Source organism: Lissotriton vulgaris, chromosome 4_1 (assembly GCF_964263255.1).
Source record: "Lissotriton vulgaris chromosome 4_1, aLisVul1.2, whole genome shotgun sequence".
Taxonomy (NCBI): Eukaryota; Metazoa; Chordata; class Amphibia; order Caudata; family Salamandridae; genus Lissotriton; species Lissotriton vulgaris.
In genome coordinates, this window is record NC_141691.1 from 73,172,120 (window position 1) to 73,187,197 (window position 15,078).

Here is a 15,078-nt window from a genome sequence, read left to right on the forward strand (position 1 = left end):
CTCGCAAATTGCTAGTCGCAATTAAGGAATGCTGTCCCATTCATTCCTATGGGCCTATAGGCCCATAGGAATGAATTGGAGATAGCATGAGCAATTTGCGAGTACCAGTAGGTACTCACAAATTGCTCATGCAATTTCAAGGGTGCAAGGGTGTCAAAATAACACCCTGTTGCACCCCTGTAATTGATCTCTGCACATATGTTGCACACACACATGTCCTAAGGGCATGTGTGTGTGCAACATGAAACTTTGAAAAATGCACAAAAGTGCATTTTTCAAAGTTTTTGCAAATTACCATGAAGTTCAACTTCATGGTAATTTGCTACTCCTATTAGCGAAATCGCTAATTTTTTAACTTTCATGCTTGGCATTTAAGGAATCTCAATTTGAGATTTCTTAAATGCAATCGCAATTTAAGGCATCGCAATTTAGAGATTCCTTAAATTGTGATTTTTGCATTTGGGATGATGCATCCCAAATGCAAAAATACCAGTGGCAAAGGGGCGGATTCTGAGAATCTGCCCGTTTGCGACCGGTTTTTGGTCTGATGTATGGGGCCATTGATGCTTTCAGCCTGGGCAGCCAAGAGGCACTGCGTAGACCAAGTTGAAAGATATCTGATCATTGGGCCCCATATGATTTCAAAGGAGTCATAACAGTCGTTAAGGACAAGTGAAAGGTCTTCCATGGTCATAATGTGCCAGAAACGTATGTCCACTGTGAAATTAAATGAAATACCAGTATTTATAAAGCGCACAGCTACCTCCAAAGTGGTGTCCCGGCGCTCGGGAAGATTAAGCGAGCTATTGCCCAGAGTCACATGGTGCTTGGCTGACCTACCGCCGGTGCCGGGGATCGAATCTCTTCCACTGTGTCAGGCTGAGGGACTCCTACCCACAAGGGGTGGGCAGAAGTCGCTGACTTTCAGTCTGCAGAATTCCGCAGTTACCTAAACACTCAACAAGATTTTGCGGAGTTCTGCGGACGGCGACATTTTGGCACATCGCACTGGCGCTGCTTCTTTCTGCAGCCGAGTAGGTTTTCAGCTCAAGCTGCAACTTTCTCAACCGGAATGGTAGCGATCTGCCATGACCGCCCACATTGAGAAAACATCCCGGGGGCGTTCTAGCCCTCAAAAAATCATGCCAGTTGATGCAAATTTTCGCTTGCCAACTTAACGCTGGTGAGCTGCGCATGCGGAAAATCTCCGCCATGCAGCGGTTGGTGGAGTTTTTCCAGAAGTCTGCACTCCATGTGTAGTGGGCAAAACTCCACGAACTCCACCGGCAGAGCTAAATTTTTCGCCCACCCACTAATAGACTAGGGTCAACTAGACGGCTCCAAGGCAGCTACTCATGAATAGTCTGTCTGCTCTGGTCGATGTCCCAACAGTATGCACTGAAGAGCCAGGGGTGCAGAGGCAACATCAGTGGGTAAGAGAGGCGCAAGACTCTTTCTCTTTGCATCTACAGGGCACATCGCTGCCAGTTCGGTGAGTCAACCTTCTGGCAGAAGCAATGAACTTTCACTGGATGGAGACAACAATTGAACGTCACCTTATTGCGGGCTTCCTTTCCTTGAATTTTGGAAGACCCTTTTTCTGGGTTAGGCCATAAATGTTCCCAGTTTTTTCACATATTTCATCTGCAACCAATTCTCCCATCAAGCCATGGCTTTGGGGCTTCATTTCGTAAGTTTTAGATGCGGTAGCCCATGAGCCACCTGCAGTGGTTTGAAGTTCCTGAATAGGGTGAGGCTGATATGGGGGTGTTTCCTCACTTCCAAGTGCATCATCCAGAGACTCTGTGAACTGTAGTGAAATCACTCTTCCTCATGTGGCCAATATATTGGTTTGCACTGTATCTAATCTGGCCACTGGTGAACATATCCCTCGCCATAATACATGCACCCTCCTATGAAAGGGTCCCCGCATTCATGCGGGAGAGAGGAAAGGATTTCAGGGGAGTGGGTGTATGGGCAGGGAAAGGTAGTTCAGTCGGTCCCAGACTGAGAGTCATTTTAGGAGGGGCGCTGAAGTGTGCATTTGCAGATCAGTCATGTTTCAGCTTCCACCAGGGTCCAGAGTATGTGCCCTACTCTTGCGCGTTCCACAAGGCCATGGTTTGTCCATCTCTCGCAGAGGACAATTTACTAAAACCCTTAGGATGGCCAGTCCACTGTAGATTAGAAAATCCAGAAGGCCTAGGCCCGCTGCTGGATTCAAATATAGTCAGGCTAATTTGACACCTACATTTCAGTCGCATCCCCTAACTACAGGTAGAATTTTGCATAAATTTAAGGTATCGATCTATATTTTTCTCTTGGGCACCCGATGCCTATTTTGCACAGAATCAAGATATATGTTCTGGAAACTGAGTTCAAAAGTTACATTCAGAAATTGTTTCTATGACATCTATGTGCCCCACCCTTCAGGAATTCCATTGACTTTCACAGCCCGCCCAAGTGCCCTTCAAGAACTGCTGCCTTTTCTTCAATTCAAGTGCATCAAACATGTCACAATGTAGACCAAAGCAATATATCAGGCAGTCAGTGCAACACACAGCAAGCTTCACATTGCCAGGCCTGAGACCCAGAAATGCGAGCAGCCCAGGAGACATGCCTTCTCCTGCTTTGCGCCAAGAATGTGGAACATAATATGAGAGAAGATGTGACTTCGTGTTCTCTCAGTCCACTTCATGAAGGATGACACGCCTCTTCAATAAACCCCTCTCCCACCATGTACTGTGCTAAATAGGCCTCCTCCTAGGCCTGCCTATATCCTTGGAACATATATATGTATGAATATATTTGGAAATGTTATATCACAAACCAAGCCAAAAGGCAGCGGAGCACTGTACATGGTCAAAGACGAGCACGGAGTGAACGAGTGATAGGAGAGGTAGGTGAACTGGGATGTATGACTTTACAACGCATGCTTTTACCACGCATGCTGTTACGCCAGTTTTACAACGCAAGCCTTTACAACGCATAGTGCTTTGGGGTGCTGGATAGTGAATAGTTTAATTTACTATTCCAACTCCAGTCCCCGTGGACACTAGGGAAGGTGTTGGATAGTAAAGTAAATCTATTCCCTATCCTAGAGCGCCCCCCAGCACAATGCGTTGTAATGGTTTGCGTTGTAAAACCTGCGTTGTAATAGCACTGGGTTGTAAAAGTTTTGTTGTAAAGGATGTTTCTCGGTGAATTGTGGTCGGTTAGTGCATTGTGATGTAATGGTATTTAAAGAGGTTAATTCTCAACTCTTTCCTCAAGGTGGATACTACATACACATTCCTCCCAGATGTTATGGAAATCATCCACATGTTCATCATAAAGAGATGTTTCCCTGACTGTCTGATGGTCAAGCAACCATCACCCACAGTCAGCCCAAAGTTCTGTTCAATGTTTACATTCATGCTTTACCAGCATAATTCATTTAAAGACCAATAGAAAATAATGTTAATAACAAACTGGCTTCCAGTTAGGTTTAAGATCCATTACAGGGATGGAACCTGTTATGGGAAACCTTAGAGTGGGCGAGGCTGGTGCTGAATGGATACATATCTACGGCAATGCCTTACAGTGGGCCACATCATTCCTCATTAATGGTTGCAAGCTTGCCAAGACCTGGAGCACTGAATACCCTAGGCCTGTGGTGTGTCTGCCACCCACACCATTCAACATAAACATATACCCACTGTTTCAGGTAATTGGCCATCATCAGCTGAGCTTTCAAATCTTTACAGAGGACACCTAGGCATGGAGCTTGAACAACACACAAACTGCTTGAACCCTTCTACCACTGGATGAGAGAGTCTGTCCACTGCCATAATCTGAGGGGCCGTCAGCTAAGGCACCCCATTGCTCCTGGCATCCAAGGTTAAACCAGCAGTGGCCCATCCACGCTGTCCAGTGGCATCATTGCCAGAGTTGAAGCCAGGAACTAAGGAAGACAAGAAGACAAGACTCCAGGCCTTCACTTCCCCCCACCGAGAGGGGGAACTGGAGGCCAGACCAGAGCCACCAAGGCCCATCCATTCTCCACTTCAGAAGGGATCTTAAGGCCCTTCTCTTCAAGGGGGAACAGCCTTCACAACGCGGGTATTACCACGCGCTACCATTACAACGCTGCTATTACAACGCAAGTCGTTACAACGACTTGCCTGGAGGGTGCTGTTGGATAGGGAATAGTTTAATTTTCTATTCCAACACCTTCCCTACTGTAACGTGAGGTGGAGTTGGAATAGAAATTTAAACTATTCCACTATCCAGCGCTTACAGCGCAAGTCGTTGTAACGACTTGCGTTGTAAAAACAGCGTTGTAATGGCAGGCGTGGTAAAAGCCTGCGTTGTAATGCCATACAACCCTCTTCAATACATGCCTAGTGAAACTGTACCCTTCAGCAGCTTCACCACATCCGGTCAAATTTCTTGTAGCCTCTTTTGCTCTGTGGTCGACCTCCTTCCTCCTCCTGCCCCTGACCCCGCCCGTTCACCAGTGCCACTGGACTCCTCATCCTGTTCCATTAACCTCCTCCACCCAGATTACAAGGCCCTCCCCTTCTCAATGCGCCTCTTCCACTCACTCATCTCCTGCTCCCCCCTCTCCTGCACATTCCGACTGAGCACCAATCTTCCACCCTCCCTGCACTTAACTTCTCACCATTGTACAGCCCTCCGTTGCTCTCTAGGTAGGTCTGCACGTATTATACACACAAGCAGTCACACTACTTTACTTATACACCTCACAAAATAAGTGTCAAATGAACTCAGGACATTATGACGTTATAAAATTAGAACAAACTTTTAACACAGACCTTCCACTGATGGCTCAAGCAGGTTCGGGTGTTCTGGGGAACTACGGGAAAGTAAGAGTGATCTTGGGCACGTTTGGAATTCACTGCAAGGTTTAGCTTTTGTTTAGCCTGCATTGAGGTGCAGCACTTGCATGTGTGTGTTCTTGCTCATCATGGGGTGGCAGAGCCCAGGAGGGCATTGCACCAAAGTCTTGCACCGCTGGCTGGTTGCAAAGATATCTTGGGGACAAGCTGAAAGCTTATCTAGGACTGCATCCCTCCCATTGGTTACCATTGGCTTTATGTTGTGTAAGTCATATTTCCTTGTCTTCTATTTGCTGGCTTCATCGGTTTTAAGCACTCCAGCATGCCGTTGTCCCTCCCGTGGAGCAAAGCCTCTTTAGCCTCCTTTTGATGGGCTGAATTGTATCCTCCCACTGCTCACTTTTCTTTCTTTCACACTTACCATCCATGCAAATACATGTGTTTTCCAGCTCTCTGCCTCCTCTGCTGTTTCCCCACTGAATTGTCTGGCCTCATCACTCCAGGCCACTGAAAGCTCGTTGAGAACGAAACAAAAGACTCCCACCAACTCATCCACTGGTTGGTCTGTGGACGGCCATCAAACGTAAGGACAGCAATGAGTTTCTAGTCCTTCCTCGGGATGTTACACCTCGAACTAAATAACAAACAGGGCCGGACTGGCAAGGCCGGGCACCGGGCAATCCCCCGGTAGGCTGCCAGGGGTGGGGGCCGGTTTTTTGGCCGGGGGCCGGTTTTGTTGCTGGCGGCCGATTTTTGGTGTGGCGAAAAATCAGAGAAGTTCGCTCACAGTAATCACTCATTACCCCTCGTGTCTGTGTAGTAGGGTTGAGGATCAAATAAGAATGGAGATCCAGATAGAAAGGTTGACAAGGTGGTTTATTCAAGCAGAGTAAATCAACCCACGACCAATGAAGTGGAGTAACAGGTATGCAATGGTCATGACAAACACATCACCATTCTAAGAACATGGAACAGGAACCTAAGCATAACATTCCTTAAAGAGCAAGTATGATAAAGTGATATAAAGCTATAAAGTACATATTACACATCCTTCCCCTAATAAATGAAAAAGAAAAGCAGATAAAAGAAAACACAGTTATACAATCTAAATGGATACATTAAAAAAAAACAAGATTAATTCAGAACATAATCATGGAGTCTCACAGGAACAGATCTGATTCTGCGACTGAGATCCCTACCATCCCCCGCACCAATGGAATTGGAAACAGGCTGTAAATTGGGAGAGGGAGTAAGAACATTTGAATCACCATGTGCTAACAAGGAAGGATCAAGGGAAGAGGGATTAGTAGGAACTGAAGGAGCAGATGGAGACATAGAGGATTCTCCAACCCCGAACCAATCAGAACTGCGATCCGCAGGCAAATCAGAGGACTGCTTGTTGGAAGAAATGATCTTAGCTTGTTGGTCAGAGATTTTAATAAGAGCATTCTTGTTCCACCAACCCCTTTCAAATAAAAGAGCTGCAGAACGAGAAACTTTTAAAACCTTAACAGGAGCAGAAAATTTGGATTGCCCCTTAGTTATTTTAACAGGTTTCTTAATGATGACCCAATCACCAGAAACAAGTGGTTTTTCTGTGACATGCATACGTTTGTCGTAATTATTTTTGTAACTTTCCTGTTTGCTCTTGACATGTTCACGAATTTTAGCTAAATCCACGTTGACAACAGAACTTTTCATCAACCAAGAAGGGTTCAATCTAGAAATGGGAATTCTACCTCGCAGTAAAACAAAAGGGGACACTCCTGTAGTACTATGCAGGGTACAATTATAGTTCCAGATCTTCTCACTTAGAAATTCGGCAATATCAAGTTTATTAGCACAGGCTGTTTGAATAGCTTCCTTCAATAAACGGTTAGCTCTTTCTACAAGGCCATTGGAAGCAGGACTGTAAAGAGGAACTAACATGTGCTTAATGTCTAAATTGTTTAAAAACAAATTCATCTCCTGTGAGATAAAGTGCGAACCGTTATCTGAAACAATTTCATGTGGATAACCATCGATGACAAACAAACCCTTTAAAAATGAAATTACAGCAACAGAATTAGGGTTCTTGACCAAAGAAAAATAAATCCATTTGGAAAAGTAATCAATGGCCACGATTAAGAATTTGAAATCATCATTGAAAACAGAAAATGGACCAGAAAAATCTATGGCAATTTTCTGCCAAGGAGACTCAGGCCACTTCACAGGGACAAGTGGTGCATTGGACAACTTCCAGTGTTTATCGGAGCATAGACACTGTGGGCATTGATTGACAAAGGATTTAACCTGGCTATCGATACCCGGCCACCAATAAGTGGTTTTAATCTTATTGGTGGTACCAGTGATACCAGGGTGAGATTCATGGGCCAAAGAAATAATAGATTGTCGGATGCCAACGGGTGGGACAAACTTGTCTTGCCTGAACAAGATGTCACCTGACACCGACAATTCAGATGCAACCTGTGCATAGTGATTTTCCTCAGTTGACATGCTTCTATCCTTGGGCCAACCTTTAATCAAAAATTTCTTGACATTGAGTAAACAGGAATCGTTATCCATACCCTTTAACCACTCTTGTTTAGTAAGTTTTGTACCAAGAAGGGCATCATCAACGGCAAACACATACTCTAAGTCAGAGTTGACTAAATTACATGTGGACAAAGGAATGCGTGACAAACAATCAGCACGAATGTTTTTGCCACCAGGTAAATATTTTATCTCAAAATTAAATTCTTGAAGACGTGCCAATAGTCTAACTAAGCGAGAAGAAGCTCGATTGGAGGAACTCTCACCAAGCATGTATATTAACGGCTTGTGGTCTGTGTATAAAAGAAATCTGGTACCCCAAATGTACATTTTAAATTTTTCCACAGACCATGAGCAAGCTAAGGCTTCTCGCTCTATGGTGCTGTAATTTGCTTCAGCTGAAGATAACGAACGAGAAGCGAATGCAATGGTGCATTCCTCACCCTTAATCACTTGACTAAGAACAGCTCCTAGACCACGGGAACTAGCATCAACAGTAATGATGCATTGTACACCATGGGAAAAGGGCTTAATGGCAGGAGCAGAGAGTATCAAATCTTTGACAGAGTCAAAAGCAGATTGAGATTCAGAGGACCACACAAATTTAGCGTGTTTTTTTAACAGATCTCTAAGAGGTTGAACTACTAGAGCATAGCTCCTAACAAAACGAGCGTAATATTCACTCAACCCCAAAAATGCTCTGAGCGAGTCTTTATCAAGAGGAGGAGGAGCATTTTTAATAGCTTCCAACAAAGAAGATTTGGGTTTAATACCATCTTTTGAGAGATTGTGGCCTAAGTAATCAACCTCATTAGCCAAAAACTTACATTTCTTCTTGTTGACAGTAAGACCATTGTTTTGTAGAGATTTTAAAACATACTCCATCAATATGTAATGTTGATCCAGGGATTCGGAATGAACCAAAATGTCATCCTGGAAAGCCTGAATGCCAGGACAATTATAAAAAATAGAGTCCATTAATCTTTGAAATATACTGGCTGCGGAGGCAAGCCCAAATGGTAACCTTTTATACATATACACACCAAAAGGTGTAACAAATGTTGTGAGAGGTTGAGATTCTAAAGATAAAGGAATTTGGTGGTACGCTGAGCGCAAATCGATAGTGGAGAAGTATTTGCTACTACAGATGTTGGCCAGCATATCATGGATTTTAGGCAAGGGGTGTACATCAATGACAATGTTACGATTGAGTACTCGCAGGTCTGCACATAAACGAATTTCCCCAGAAGGTTTTCGTGCTACGACGGCAGCAGAAACCCATTCTGAAGACTCAACTGGACAAATAATGTCTTGGGCAATAAGAGACTCGATGTGCTTTCTCAAATCCTCTCTTACAGACAGGGGAACAGGCCGTACCTTTTGAATAACAGGACAAGCGTTGTCTTTTAACTTAATATCATGTTCGAAATTCTTCACTAACCCAATCTTATCTTCAAAAACAACTTTATATTTCTCTAAAACATTGCAAAGAATGGGGTCATTACAATAATCAAAGACAGACAGTATGGGAAGATCACCCAAAGCAACAGGTTCAGGATGACCGGGTTTTAAAATAATGCCCAGTCTGGCTTGGTCTTGCCAACCTATAATATCACGGCCATTGTGTGCAACATATATTTTAGTATATATGATGCGACCTTTAAAATCAATGTTGTCTGGAAAATATCCTCGCATAGTTATATCAAAACCCCCGAAAGCTTTAGGATTAACATCAGTAGTGAATAATTCTTTGTTATCCCAAGAGCACTGAAAAGTAGTTTCATCCAAAATGGTAATAGGGGATCCGGAGTCAGCCATAACCTGTATGGTCTGAATCCCAATAGAAATGGTGCAAATAGGACCCTTGATGCTGAAATCACATAAAGCATTTACCTGAATGAACGAAATAGAAGAAAGATTTAACGCATCACAAATTTCTTCCTCGGAATAAACCATATTGACTTTAGACTTATCTTTGGGTAAACGACACGAAGCAGCAAAGTGACCTACACGTTTACAATTAGAACACCTTTTACCTTGTGCAGGACATTTTGGATTATTTCCAACATGAAACTTTGAACCGCACCTGTAACAAAATATATTAGCTTTAGATTCAAAAACTTTTTTTCCAGTATTGCGGTTAGAAATAACATTAACATTACAATTGTCACCAGATGCCTGTGAAATATTGCAAACAGTTGAAGAAGAGGCATGTTCAGCTAAAATTTTTGAGGAAACAACAGAACACTCAATACTTTTCGCAATTACAATAACTTCATCTAAAGTTGGATTTTTACATGTCAAAATTCGCTCTTGGATTTTCTTATTAAAGCAATTAAAGACTAACTGATCACGAAGAGCAGTCTCCAGATAGGTACCAAATTCGCATTTTGATGCAAGAACTCGTAAAGTAGCTACATAGTCTTCTATGGACTCTTCTTGTAACTGTTTCCTTTTAAAGAACATATGTCTCTCAACCATGACTGATGGATCATCTTTAAATTGTTTGCCCAGACGTGTTAATGCCTCGGTATATACATTCCATGAGTCATCATCAGCAGGGGCTTGAACCACTGCTAAATTGTCAAATAATTGTTGGCCAGCATCTCCTAAGTGATTGAACAGGATAGCTCTTTTCCTGGATGCAGGGTATTCTAGAGCATCTATAGCTTCCAAATAGTTTGTAAATACACGTAGCCATTTGTGCCATGGAGTAGGAGGTTTGCCAGGAACAATTAAAAAAGATGGAGGTGCTACAATCCCATTGTTGTTATTACCTGAAGCAGCCATAATAATTCACAAAAATGTATATATTATGATAAATTCTTACTTGTCAGCCTTTGAAATAGCACTGTCCGGAAAAACGATCTTTTAAACTTAGACCGAAGACGACCAAAACCTCAACGACAAGGTCGCGTTGACAAGAAGTTCAGGAGTACGATGCCTGTCAGCGTTATATGAAACAGACGCAGAGCGCTGAAATAGACGTTTTATTTTTAGATGTTGACGTCGAGCGCTGCACACGTAAATACAGCTGGAGCGCAAGCAGTTGAAGTTGAGCGCCGATCACGTAAACACAGTTGGGGCGCACTCAGATTACAGCATACGCTGGGCGCATTCCAGAGTGACGCTGTAGACGTACTGCGCGTGTGCCAGAAGCGCGTAAGAAAACAATTCCACAGCTTGCCTCACGAGCGTAGAATGCTTCGCGCATTTGAAAAAAAAAAACGGTATGGAGCAGGCAACGTTCAAAGACAGCTTTCAGGTAATAAATTATTAACGAAAAAACTCACAGTTTATGTGAAGGTGGTCTCAAACGATGAGAACGAAAATTCCTAAGTTAAAATCCGATTTTAACAGAAACGTTGGAGCCAGTGACCTTAAAGTTCATGGTCGAACTGCTCATGTCGGTGGGTTTGATTCCAATCAGCTTCCGATCGTCGCCAATAAATGTAGTAGGGTTGAGGATCAAATAAGAATGGAGATCCAGATAGAAAGGTTGACAAGGTGGTTTATTCAAGCAGAGTAAATCAACCCACGACCAATGAAGTGGAGTAACAGGTATGCAATGGTCATGACAAACACATCACCATTCTAAGAACATGGAACAGGAACCTAAGCATAACATTCCTTAAAGAGCAAGTATGATAAAGTGATATAAAGCTATAAAGTACATATTACAGTCTGCTGGTCCCGCGCTCCGTGAGGGCATAAAAAAGCACAACTATCACCAATCTCTGCGGAGTGGATTCTGTACTACAATGATCCATAAACATAATGCATTGGAGAAACAACTGTGTAACGTTTAATAGGGGCGTACGCAGCGCGCAGACGTCTCTGCCGCCGTGGCTCGCGCAATAAAACGTGCGCGTGACCCCATGAGCCCAGGGCAGGTCGAGAGGAGCAATCCAGAAGTCAGCCAGAGTCCGTCTAAAATGAGTCGACTCGAGGTAAGGCAGCCCCCCTTAATTTAATTATTTCTAGCCCTGGGCTCTGCCTGTCCCTGCTGCCGCCCACCGCAATCAGATTCCTAATGGCAATGTGGACTGGGGCAGGCCGGGATTAAACAAAAGGTATAGCCCCCGCACCCCACAGCGCTGTCCCGATAACTCAGACGAGGCTTCTAATACTCCTCTTGTGCCCGCGCAAAGTCGGCCTGTGCATCGGAGCTACATGTGAAAGCGCTGCACGTTAACGGTACCATGATTCAGTGCTGTGTGATATCTTGTTGGCATCCCGTGAAGCTGACAAGCAGGAGCAGCAGAGGCACGGAGATGAAATAGCAAACGAAGCCGCTGCATCGAATGTACTTTGACTTTCTCATAAGGTATGACGGTGTCAATGTCAAATACATTTGTTATTACAGTGATGAAGATGATTTGAGGAAACGGCCCTGGGGTTAACAGGCACAGCCTGTAAGTAAGAAAAGACAGGGATAGGACGTTATCTCTTTTAAAATCAAGTACATTTTTTAAAAAAGAGTGATTTAACTGTAAGAAAAAAATACTAATTCCCGGCCCAGGCCCAGGGCCTCGGCCTATACCTTTTTTGTTTAACCCCCGGCCCGGTTCGGCGCAGGCAGCACAGCGCACTTCTAGCACCCTGGCCCCCTGAGTGTGACTTCACTAATTTAAGAATAAAGCTGAAATCCGTGATCTCAATCATTTCAGTGCAGCTAGTTCTGCATGATTATTATTTCAGCGAGTTGCCTCTTTCTCCATTTTAAATATTTTGTCATAAATATATTGGGAAACGTCATGCTACTGTGCTGATTAAAGACTGTAGCGCTGATAAATATCGCACCGTGGTTACCGTTTGTCTGGGAACTAAAATCAACCCTGGCAAATATGTTCAAATCAATTGCACCGGGCCAGGGGCCGCAGAGTTAGCGTGGGCAACATTTCCCGGAGAGTTTGGGTGGGTTCACCACAATAAAAATGGGCATAGTGATGTTTTCCAATAAACTTTGTTGTTCACCTTAAATGGATAAAAATATACAGAATTTGTAGCCAGATCTGGAGAGAAGCCTATGACGTTTTCCAAAAGTGCAGAGTCCACTACTTTATTACATGGGAGCTATATTTATCCAAAGCATGAAGTCTCGTGTGAGTGTACCATTGAGAAAATAAAAGTGACAGGTGAAATTGAACTGAATGCACAGAAGGCAAATATTAATGGCCCAGGAGATGCCATCCCCGTTTAATGCAGTGTTTCCTAATGAATATATTATTATACAACATCCTACACTGAAAAAAAAGCACGGGTTTTAAATTGTGTCAGGACACAAGGCCCATCAGTGTACCTGTGCCTAAAGAGACCATAGTCACCTTTGCGTCAATAATATGATCACAAACATGCCAGCGTTTCAGGGGCTCCCACCTGTTAGGCTTGATCACTGACTCACAAAACGATCAGTGCTGCCCACTGTGGCACAAGAGACAGCTCACATTGCCAGGGTGCTGGTCAGAGTGCCATGGTTGTTGTTCGCAATGCTAGGGCTGGCCGAGGTTATTCATTATAGAGGCAAACTCTCATATAGTTAGCAATTACGTTAAATGTATTCACATGATGCAATGATCTACAATTTCACAGAATGGAAAGCAGATATTGCGCTGACAGTTTACTACGTTCATGCCAGCAATCACATTGTAGGGTTTGTAAATCACCATTGACAAGCCATTATCCACATTGCCAGCATATGAACAGTACCAGTGTCATGCCAGACATATTCCATATAAGGACCTGCTTCATTTTGGTTCTCTGTGGTCTCCCCTTCCAGTCCACAGGCCTTTACAATCAATTATGGACCGTGGTGGACCTCGGTTTACCTGGGGGCTCTTGAGCCCCAAGGGGGAAAATAAGGCATGCTTATTATGGCTGGTCTGTGAACATGCCCCACTGACTGGCATGATCCCTGGACCATCTGTCCATTTTGAGGGGGTGGTGCGGGCCGCAACCAAGTTGCTACAATGCTGAAACTGATCTGTAGTAACTTTTGTTTGTCTGACTAGACACCCTTCATTGAGGAGATTGCTGTGCCTTTGCCATCTTGGAAACGGACTGCAGCATGTGCTTTGGGGGAGACCATGACCACAAAGTTATTATTTTTGCAGGAAATGGCTAGAATATTCATTTAAGGTCTATTTTTCATATTTATTAACCACATGGCTGCTGGGCGTTTTCCCCCCCCCTGTGCTGGAAAATGCCATTTTAGTGGCACCATGACGAGCTCAGCTCGTCATCAGCACACGACACCCGTGGGTGATGACGAGCTGAGCTCGTCATCAGCATCGAAAGGGTTAAACAGCAAATTAGTTAGTAAAATTTGATTTGCAGAAGATATTTAGGTAAAGTACATTTGAGAAAGTTATGTTTTCCCTGTCTGTAGTTTCTGGAGGCTGATATCCATTAGCCTGCCAGCAACTGCCCAGTAAGTGCATCACCTTAATGAGGTGTGTAAACGTTTCCCAGAGCCGAACAATTGCTTAGGATTAGTGACAGGATAGACTGAATGTGAGACATTTGTCCATGAAGGACAGTTGGGGTGGGCGCAGGAACTTTACTAACTTGCAAGGGATAGAGATTAGGTCTCTACATTCATAGTTTAGTTTATGGAGAGAGAAGGGAAAGACTATATCTTTACGACCCTCACTAACCAGGGTGGCTCTGAATCAGTTGGGAGGGTAGGTGCCCCCCAGAACTGGTTTGGAGTAGATTCTAGGGTGGTGGCTTCTCATTTCCCTCGCTGCATCTCTGGGTGGAAACAAGAGCTCTGTAAAAGGGAGAAAGGGTTACCCCATTTTGGATTTTAGGTGTAAGGGGCACTGTGAGAATGTTTGCAGTAGGGCAAACAGGTACTGCTGGTGGGTAGGTTTGTCCCTGGGAACGTTTTCCCCGTTGGTTAGGAAGCCAAGGATTCACCCCTAACTACTGGCTAGTGTGAATCATAAAAGTGGCACCCTAAGCAGCCCTCCTCAGACCATGTTTTGGACCTGTGAAAAATCAGCGGAGGACTGGACCTGCTGGCTGTAATCTGAAAGAAGCCCTGAAGGGCTAGACCTTATCTCGCTTGCAACGAGGTCAAAGAAGCAGATGCCAAAGGGTTATGAGGTTGACTTCTATGTTCTCGGACATTATAAGCTGCAAGAGGGCTTTTTTCAAGGAGTGACCATTTGGCCAGTACCAACTGGATATGGACTGGACCTTGTTAGTGGCCTCTGTTGAAGTGATTCCTGGCCCCTAATTGCTGTCCTTTAGGTACTCAGAGCCTTAGAGGTGACCTAGAGGAGCTTCTCCAGAAACCCTGCAAAGTTGGGTCTCTGAACATTTTTGGACTTCCAAGAACTCTAGATCTGTTGGTGGGGGTCCTCACAGTAAAGATGTTCATTTTATTGCACCTGCCTCTGGTAGGGTTTCAGGCTTGCCCTGCTGGAGGATTTAGAGCTCCATAAAAAGTCAGAAGTCAGGCGGTAAAACCTTTGACCTGGATGAAGTAGCTTGGTGTATCTGGTCATCGTGGTCTCCCCGATATCAAGCCTAGGTCTAGGTCGACCACTTCTATAGGCTATCATGGGTGCTTTGTACTTTTAGGTACTATTTTTACTTATCCTCTTTGCCGCGCCGGACTTAAAAAATTACGCGTGCGCAGTTCGGACAGCCCCGGCTATCCTCCGCACATGCCCACTGTGACGTCAAATGGCCGGGG